The sequence below is a fragment of the Lepus europaeus genome, chromosome 7 (genome assembly GCF_033115175.1).
Source record: "Lepus europaeus isolate LE1 chromosome 7, mLepTim1.pri, whole genome shotgun sequence".
NCBI classification, from domain to species: domain Eukaryota; kingdom Metazoa; phylum Chordata; class Mammalia; order Lagomorpha; family Leporidae; genus Lepus; species Lepus europaeus.
In genome coordinates, this window is record NC_084833.1 from 7,761,620 (window position 1) to 7,770,756 (window position 9,137).

Genomic DNA, 9,137 nt, shown 5'->3' on the forward strand with positions numbered 1-9,137 from the left:
TTTCAGCATGAACTTCCGGCATCCCTTTTAGCAAATGTTTCCTGAATGTTTTATTCTTTCTGGTGCTGTTGAAAATGTTTTTGTTTATTCCATGTGTTTTTTCACTTGTCTATTACTAGCACATATTAAACAATGAATTTTTGTAAGTTATCTGGAATCCTGAAATGTTGATGAATAGATTCATTCGTTCTAATACATTTTAGTGGTTTCTTCAGGAGTTTTAGACAGAAGATGTTAGGGCTTTCATAACAAATATCACATACTGAGGGGTGACAAACAGCACAAATGTGTTTTTTTTTCGGTTTGGGAGGCCAGTGCTCCATGGCTAAGGTTAGGATTGTTTTCTTCTGGGCTTTGATCTCTGCCCTGTGTATCGTCGTTTTGCTGTGTTTCCATATTGCTGTGTACATTTCTGCTTTTTCTCTGTGTCCACATTTTTTCCCTCTTTTGAAAAATGTTTGTTTAAGACCTCTGCCCATTTCTTAACTGGATTGTTTATTTGTTGTTGTTGCGTTTCTTGATATCCTTATATATTCTGGTCATTAATCCTTTATCAGTTGCATAGTTGCAGATAATTTCTCCCATTCTGTCAGTTGTCTTCACTTTGCTGATTGTTTCTTTTGCAGTGCAGAAGCTTCTCAAGGTGCTGTAATCCCATTTGTCAATTTTGGCTTTAACTGCCTGTGCCTCTGGGGTCTTTTCCAAGAACTCTTTGCCTGTGACAGTGTCTTACAGGGTTTCTCCAATGTTCTCATATACAAACAGGGATAATTTGACTTCCTCTTTTTCAATTTGTGTCTTTCATTTCTTTTTCTTTTTTTTTTTTTGCCTAATGGTGCTGGCTAAAACTTCCGGGACTATATTGAATAGCAATGGTGAAAGTAGGCAGATTTGTCTGATTCCAGATCTTAGTAGAAATGCTTCCAGCTTTTCCCCATGAGGTATGATGCTGGCTGTGGGTTTGTCATAAATTGCCTTGATTGCTTTGAGGAAGTTTTCTATCATGAAAGGATGTTGTACTTTATCAAACACTTTCTCTGGATCTATTGAAATAATAATTCACTTTTTATTTTTCAATTTAGTAATGTGATATATCACATTATTGATTTTTGTAGATTGAACCAACTCTGAATACCAAGGATAAATCCCACTTGGTCCAGTTGAATAATCTTTCTGATGTATTGTTGAATTCAATTAGCTAGTATTTGTTGAGGATTTTTGCATCTATGTTCATCAGGGATATTGGTCTATAGTTCTCTTTCTTTGTTGTATCTTTTTCTGGTTTTGGAATTAAGGTGATGCTGGTCCCATGGAAAGAATTTAGAAGGATTCCTTCCTTTTTAATTGGAATAGCTTGAGAAGGATTGGAATTAGTTTTTCTTTAAAAAGAAAAAGTTGATAAAAGCCATCTGGTCCAGGGCTTGTCTTTGTTGGGAAGGTCTTTATTACTGATTCAGTCTCCTTCTTGGTTGTGAGTCTGTTTAGATTTTCTATTTTTTCATGACTTAATTTTGGTAGATGGAATTTGTCTAGGAATCTATCCATTTCTTCTGGATTTTCCAATTTGTTGGCATATACCTGTTTGTTATAATTCCTGATTACATCTCCTTTTTAATTTCTGATTTTATTGTTTTGGGTCTTCTCCCTCTTTTTTTTTTTTTTGGTTAGTTTGTCAGTGGTGTATCAGTTGGTTTGTTTGTTTATTTATTTATTTATTTATTTATTTTTATTTTTGACAGGCAGAGTGGACAGTGAGAGAGAGACAGAGAGAAAGGTCTTCCTTTGCCATTGGTTCACCCTCCAATGGCCGCCGCGGCCGGCGTGCTGCGGCCGGCGCACCGCACTGATCCGAAGGCAGGAGCCAGGTGCTTCTCCTGGTCTCCCATGCGGGTGCAGGGCCCAAGCACTTGGGCCATCCTCCACTGCACTCCCTGGCCACAGCAGAGAGCTGGCCTGGAAGAGGGGTGCCCCGACCGGGACTAGAACCCGGTGTGCTGGCGCCGCAAGGCAGAGGATTAGCCTAGTGAGCCGCGGCGCCTGCCGGTTTATTTATTTTTTTAAAACCAACTCTTCATTTCACTGATCTTTCGTATTGCTATTTTGGTTTAATTTTTGTTTATTTCTTCTCTATTTTTTTAAAAAATGATTTATTTATTTATTTGAAAGGCAGAGTTATAGAGAGGCAGAGAGAGAGAGAGAGAGAGAGAGAGAGAGATAGAGAGAGAGAGAGAAAGTCTTCCATCTGCTCATTTACTCCCCAAATGGCTGCATCAGCCAGAGTTGAGCTGATCCAAAGCCAGGAGCCAGGAGCTTCTTCCAGGTCTCCCACGTGGGTGCAGGGGCCCAAGGACTTGGGCCATCTTCTTCTGCTTTCCCAGGTCATAACAGAGAGCTGGATTGGAAGTGGAGCAACTGCGACTTGAAGTGTCTCCCATATGGGATGCCAGCATTGCAGGTGGTGGCTTTACCCGCTACACCACAGTGCCGGCTCTCTTCTCTAATTTTAATCATTTCTTTCCTCCTACTAATTTTGGGTTTGGTTTGTTGTTGTTTTTCTAGGTTCCTGAAATGCATTAATAGCTTGCTTATTTTGTGTCTTTCAAATTTCTTGATGTAGGCAGTGGTTGCTATAAACTTCCCTCTTAACACTGCTTTTGCTGTATCTCATAAGTTTTGATATTTTGTATTGTCATCTTAATTTGTTTCCATGAATGTTTTGATTTTTTTTTAGATTTTATTAATTTATTTGAGAGGTAGAATTACAGACAGTGAGAGAGAGAGACAGAGAGAAAGGTGCTTCCTCTGCTGGTTCACTTCCCAAATGGCCTCAACGGTTAGATCTGTGCCGATCTGAAGCCAGGAGCCAGGAGCCTCCTCTGGGTCTCCCATGTAGGTGCAGGGACCCAAGAACTTGGGCCATCCTCCACCGCTCTCCCAGGCCACAGCAGAGAGCCAGATCGGAAGAGGAGCAGCCGGGACCAGAACCGGCACCGATATGAGATGCTGGCGCCACAGGCGGAGGATTAACCCACTGTGCCATGGCACCAGCCCCATGTTTTGATTTCCATTTTGACTTCCTTTTGACCCACTCTTCATTTAGGAGCATGTTGTTCAGTCTCCATATATTTGTATATTTTATCGAGAGTATTAATTTGTTATTTTCCAGCTTCATTCCGTTGTGGTCAGAAAAGATACATGGTATGAATTCAACTTTTTAAAAATTTGTTGAGTTTAGCTGTATGGCCTAGCATATGGTCTACTCTAGAGAATGTTCTGTGCACTGATGAAAAGAATGAGTATTCTGCAGATGTAGAATGAAATTATCCTGTTGATATCAGTTAGGTCCATTTGGTTCATAATGTAGATTAACTCTGTTGTTTCTCTGTTGATTTTCTGTCTAGTTGGTGTGTCCATTGATGAAGCTGTGGTGTTGAAGTTCACCATTGCTATTGTATTGGAGTCTGTGTCTCCCCTTAGATCCATTAATATTTGTTTTAAATAGCCAGGCACCATGGTATTGGGTGCATATATATTTAAAATAGTCACATCTTCCTGTTGAATAGATTCATTAATCATTACCTAATGCCTTTCTTTTTCTCTTTTCATTGTTTTTGTGTTAAAGTCTATTTTGTCTGATATTAGAATGGCTACCCTGCTTGTTTTTGCTGTGCGTTAGCATGGGATATCTTTTCCCACCCTTTCACTTTCAGTCTATTTGTATCTTTGCTGGTGACGTGCTGTCTTGTAGACAGCAAATAGATGGGCCTTGTTTTTTAATCCTTTCAGCCAGCCTGTATCTGGTCAGTGCTCCATGGAGGGGTGAGAATCCAGGGTAACACCCAAGTTGGGTGTGGGATTGCCTCTATTGTCAGCAGGGGAAAGGGTATGATTATGCCTATTGGTGTAATCACAACCTCTTATCCTTTCTTCCATGTGATCAATGACCAGGGTTAGCCCACTATGGGTACAACCCCCATCCATACTGGCACATGAACTGCACAAAGGATCTGTGTTCTCAATGTGAGCAGTGACCCACTCCAGGCCATCAGGGAGCTCTGAGCTTCTGATGGTAGACACTGTGATTGCTCAGAGACCAAACTACACCCTGTGGCTTATTGTGGAGTCACAGAATTCCCACAGCCACAGTGCATAAAGCTCCCATAGTCATGGAGTGTGGAGGATCTGCTCTGCCCCATGAGCTGGTTCTGTCCATGGAGAGAACAAAGATGGTCCCAGACTCAGCTGCCTGTGGTGCTCTTCCTTGGCAGTTTGAGCCCCAGAGCCTATGAAACATTGAGAGGATGGCGGCACCTCATCATCCCGTATGGATGCCAAGACCCCTGTCAACTCCCTCAACCAGACTCAAAGTTGGTGGGGGAATGCAGATTTTTTTCCCTCTTAAAATCCTGTATGCACAAGAGCTATGTAGCTTCTATTGGTGTCAAAACGGTCCCTTCTACATACTAGTTGCTGGGTGCCCTTGTGAGGAGACGGGGAGAAAGAGACATGGCTTTCTTTTGCTGGATTAAGTAGTTATGCTACTGCCGGCTAGGACTCCGGTCTGGACTCAGACAGTGTGGTCAGCAAGGCTCTCCCCCAGGGAATATCGCCAGTGGCACACACTGCTGCAGTCTGCTCTCACCCACTCTCCTCCAGCTCCAGGCTACAGGGATTGTGTGTGGTGCACCTGCTTGTTGCTGTGCATCCACGCCTTCCACACTGCTCCATGGCATCCCCCTTCCTTCTGTAGAATTTCCACCGCAAAGTTCTCTCCAACTCTCCCCTTGGGAATGCACTTCCTCTGGTTTTCTTTTGCTATTTTCCCCTGGTCAAAAGCAGCATGTCTTTTCTCTATTCATCCGTCTTGTAATCTTTGTTCTATTTCCTAATAATGTGGAAGCATCATGAAGGTTGTGTTCCCAATTCATTTTGTTATTCATGATTCATTAGGATTTGTGGCACTCCACAATTTTTCAATAAATATTTTATGCATGTGTATAACATGAAGAAATATCTACTTAATGACACACAGCAAAGATTGTTTTCAATACCTGGGGTGGAGAAATAAAAGGAAAAGCATCTCCCCACCACATTTCCATTCAGTCATGCTTTAGAATTTCTAAGAAACAGAGTGCAACCCCATACGAGTAGGGATTTGGAACTCTGTGGGCACTGTCATATATCCAAGGAAAAGTACAATCTCCCACAGTTAGGCACTCACTAAATACACCTTGAATGGAAGAACGTATGAGTGAATGTATTATATGTTTTCCTTCTGAATCGACTAAATTCTCAATTATACATTCCTCCTTAGACTCTGTATGCCCACTAACTTTTCACTTCTCTGACCTTCTTATCCCAAATGGGAATGAGTGGATTACTTTGGTTTAGTACTTATTACATAGTTGATTACTTTCATTATATATTTAGAATGAGTCTAATGGAAAAACCTTTATATTTTTTACACTTATTGTACACTTCACTTATAGATACTTTGATTTCTAGTTTTGGCTTTTGATTCTTTTTAGAGTTTTGTGATGGCTTGGATAACACTTTGGGTGTGGTGTATCCTTTAAGGATCATTTATTGTGGAATTGATCCCCAGTTTTACGTTAGCGGTTAATGGATCAACATTAATGGTTAACTGGTTAAGAGTAGAGACCGTAATGATGATGTCGAGAGCTTTTGGTCATTGGGGTGTGGTCTCAGAATGCAATTCTCACAAGAGGATTGTTATTTAAGCCAAGTTTGCCTTAGCTTCTCTCTGTGTTTCCTGCCTACCCTGTGATCCTTCCTTTGCACATGTCCTGCCATCCACTGCCCGCATCAGACACTTGACTGAAGTGGCCACATTATCTTAGACTGCAAGTTTGCAAAACTGTAAGCTGAAATGAACATTTTTTGTCCTCCCCCTCACGTAGCTCCTTTCATGTGTTTTAGATAAGGTAATGAAAAGCTGACCAATACAAATTCCTGTCTCTCTGTTACATTATGCAATTATTCTTCTCTGTTGTCTTCTATTCCCATTAGAATCTGTAGCACATTATCAGTTATTTTAAATTCTGGTGACTGCTCTATCTGAATCTATTTCTGATGCTCCCCTTGATTCTTCAGATTATGTTTTTTTTTTTCTCTTTAGCATGACCTGCAGCTTCTTGTTATATCCTAATATGACTTATTTGGTAATCAGAACTGCAATAAATAACTTAGTGTGAGGTTTAATGTTTCTCTAGCCAGGAGACAGGCTGTTTTTAATATTTTCTGCAGCTGTTGTCAGAGGATACGATTTCTTCTTTGTACTTGCTTTTTTCCTCTCTTGTGTCTTTAGCTATCCACAGAAATTCCTCATTAAATAGAGTCTTGTCTTGCAGCTCTCTGTGTGGTAATCTACTGTTACTAGTGCTTTCATGTGGTGGTGGGGTGTTGAGGATGGACTGTCTCCCATTTTATTATTATATATTTATTGTTTTCTAAGTTTTTTATTTTTAATGGGCCAGATTCCCTGGCATGTGATCTTTAGAAGAGTTTATCTCCCTTTATGTGAGATAGGAAGTCTAGAAGGGGTTAGAAAGGGCAAATTTCCTTCCCCCAGGTCAGATAAGTCTTTGGCACTATGATTTTCTCCAGACGGCTGATCTTCCTTACAGAGATTAGGACCAAGATTAGATGTTCTGGCCCTGGGAATACTCTACAATGATTGTTTTGCTTGTAATCCTGCCAGAAACTAGAAGGTATTTTTCTCTGATCTTCTCAGCAAGGACATGGTAGGGTTCCAAGAATGTGTGGGGTCCACTCCTAAAAATTTTACCTTCTCCAGAACTTTTAACCCTTAGGATAGTCCACAGTGAGTACCTGGTGATTATTCAATTACAATTTAATTGGTTCTATGAGTTTTGACTCTAGTAGTGGCGTTAGTAGTCTGCACCTGGGCTTCTGTGTTGGGTTGGCTATGTTTTTCTGCAGTTGATTGTCTCTTCACATGCCATGGTTTGTAGGTGTTTGTCTCCCAAATTTCACACGTTGGAAACTTGGTTCCAACTGCAGTGTAGAACCTTTGAGAGGTGTGGCTTCGTGCAACATAACCAGGTCATAGCGAATGCTGTCCTTGGATGGGATTAATGCCAATGTGGCAGAGTGAATTTGTTCCCATGAAAATGGATTGTTTTAAAAGAGCAAGATTGGCCCCTTCCACTCTTCAGCTTCCTGGTTCTTCATGTTGATTTTTCTCTTTCATGTGTGCTCCCCCCATAATGTGGTGCAGCCAAAGAGGCCCTCACAAGAGTTTGAATTGATGGGGCCACCTGATCTTGGACTTACCACATCTAAAACAGTGACCTAAATAATCCTCTTTATAAAGTATCCAGCATCAAGTGCTTCGTTACAGCAATGGAAAATGGACCAGTTCTCATGGGCTTCATTTTCTTTGTTAGATGCTGCTTTTCAGTTTCTTTTTACATGCTGTGAGGGTGGTCTTGACAACTGCCAGAGCAAAAAACTGGTCTTCTCTATTAATTATGTTAGACTACATTCCTCAAATATGATGATGAGCTAGCACATGTGAAATTGAAGCTGTGACAACTTCAAGTTATTGTGTTGCATTATACAAAGAGAAGATATGGCAATTTTCATCTTACACTGAACAAAAACAGCTGTTTTCTTTCTTTTTTTTTTTTTAAATATGGAACGCTTCACGAATTTGCGTGTCATCCTTGCGCAGGAGCCATGCTAATCTTCTCTGTATTGTTCCAATTTTAGTATATGTGCTGCTGAAGTGAGCACAAAAACAGCTGTTTTCTGACATCAAAATATATGCTGTACCTTATTCTAAGTTTCTGACCAAAAAATTAATACAATAGTATGTAGAAGCTAACTTTTTATAAATGGTCAACATCAATACTGATATTGAGAAGATAATAGTTCTTGAATACGTGAAGTAAAGTTATGCATTGTTATCTCTAAAAATATCATGTAAAACATAACCCCCCAAATACTTGAGTATTGCTTTTATGTGGAATTAGTAACTGACACAAAAACAATACAACCTCTGTTGTCTGTAAGTATCTAAGATAGATGACCAAGAGGAAAAGAAGCAGTCTATTAGAGGTTGATATATAAAACCAATTAGTGGAATAGTGCACATAGATGCAGAAATTCTCAACAAAATACTAGCAAATCAAATGCAAAACCACATCAAAAAGGTCATACATCATGACCAAGTGGAATTTATCCCAGAAATTCAAGGATGGTTCAAATGCACAGGGATGCACAAATCAATAAACATAATAAATCATATCAATAGAATGAAGAACAAAAACTGTATGTTCATCTCAATAGATGCAGAGAAAGTATTTGATAAAATTCAATACCACTTGATGGTAAGTATAGAAAGAACATTTCTGAAAGTTATAAAGGCCGTATATGACAAACCAACAGCCAATATCATACTGAATGGAGAAAAGCTGAAAGCATTTCCCCTCAGATCTAGAATAAGACAGGGAGGTCCACTTTTGCCAGTCTTATTCAATATAGTATGGAAAATCTTAGCAATAGCAACTATGGAGGAGAAGGAAATAAAGGGTATCAAAAGTGGAAAAGAGGAAGTCAAATTATCCATGTTTGTAGATGCATCATGTTGCATATGAAAAAACCTAAACACTCCACCAAAAAGCTGTTTGCATTGATAAACCAATTCAGTAAAGTTGCAGATTACAAAATAAACATACAGGCCGGCGCCGTGGCTCACTTGGCTAATCCTCTGCCTGAGGTGCCAGCACCCTGGGTTCTAGTCCTGGTTGGGGCACCAGATTCTGTCCCGGTTGCCCCTCTTCCAGTCCAGCTCTCTGCTGTGGCCCGGGAGTGCAGTGGAGGATGGCCCAAGTCCTTGGGCCCTGCACCCGCATGGGATACCAGGAGAAAGCTCCTGGCTCCTGGCTTCGGATTGGTGCAGCGTGCTGGCCGTAGCAGCCATTTGGGGGGTGAACCAATGGAAAAGGAAGACCTTTCTCTCTGTTTCTCTCTCTCACTGTCTAACTCTGCCTGTCAAAAAAAAAAAAAAAAGATAAAAAACAGTAGCTTTTTTGTATGCTAATGATGAACTCACAGAAATGGAACTCAAGAAAGAAAGCCTTCACAATAGC

At 40.4% G+C, this 9,137-nt stretch overlaps 1 non-coding gene across 1 annotated transcript; it reads right to left on the minus strand.

Moving 5' to 3' along the window:
* Positions 1-7,672: 7,672 nt before the first annotated feature.
* Positions 7,673-7,779, minus strand: LOC133764910 (U6 spliceosomal RNA). Its single transcript, XR_009866479.1, has one exon. It is a non-coding gene; the product is annotated as a U6 spliceosomal RNA (small nuclear RNA).
* Between the last annotated feature and the right edge of the window lie 1,358 nt (positions 7,780-9,137).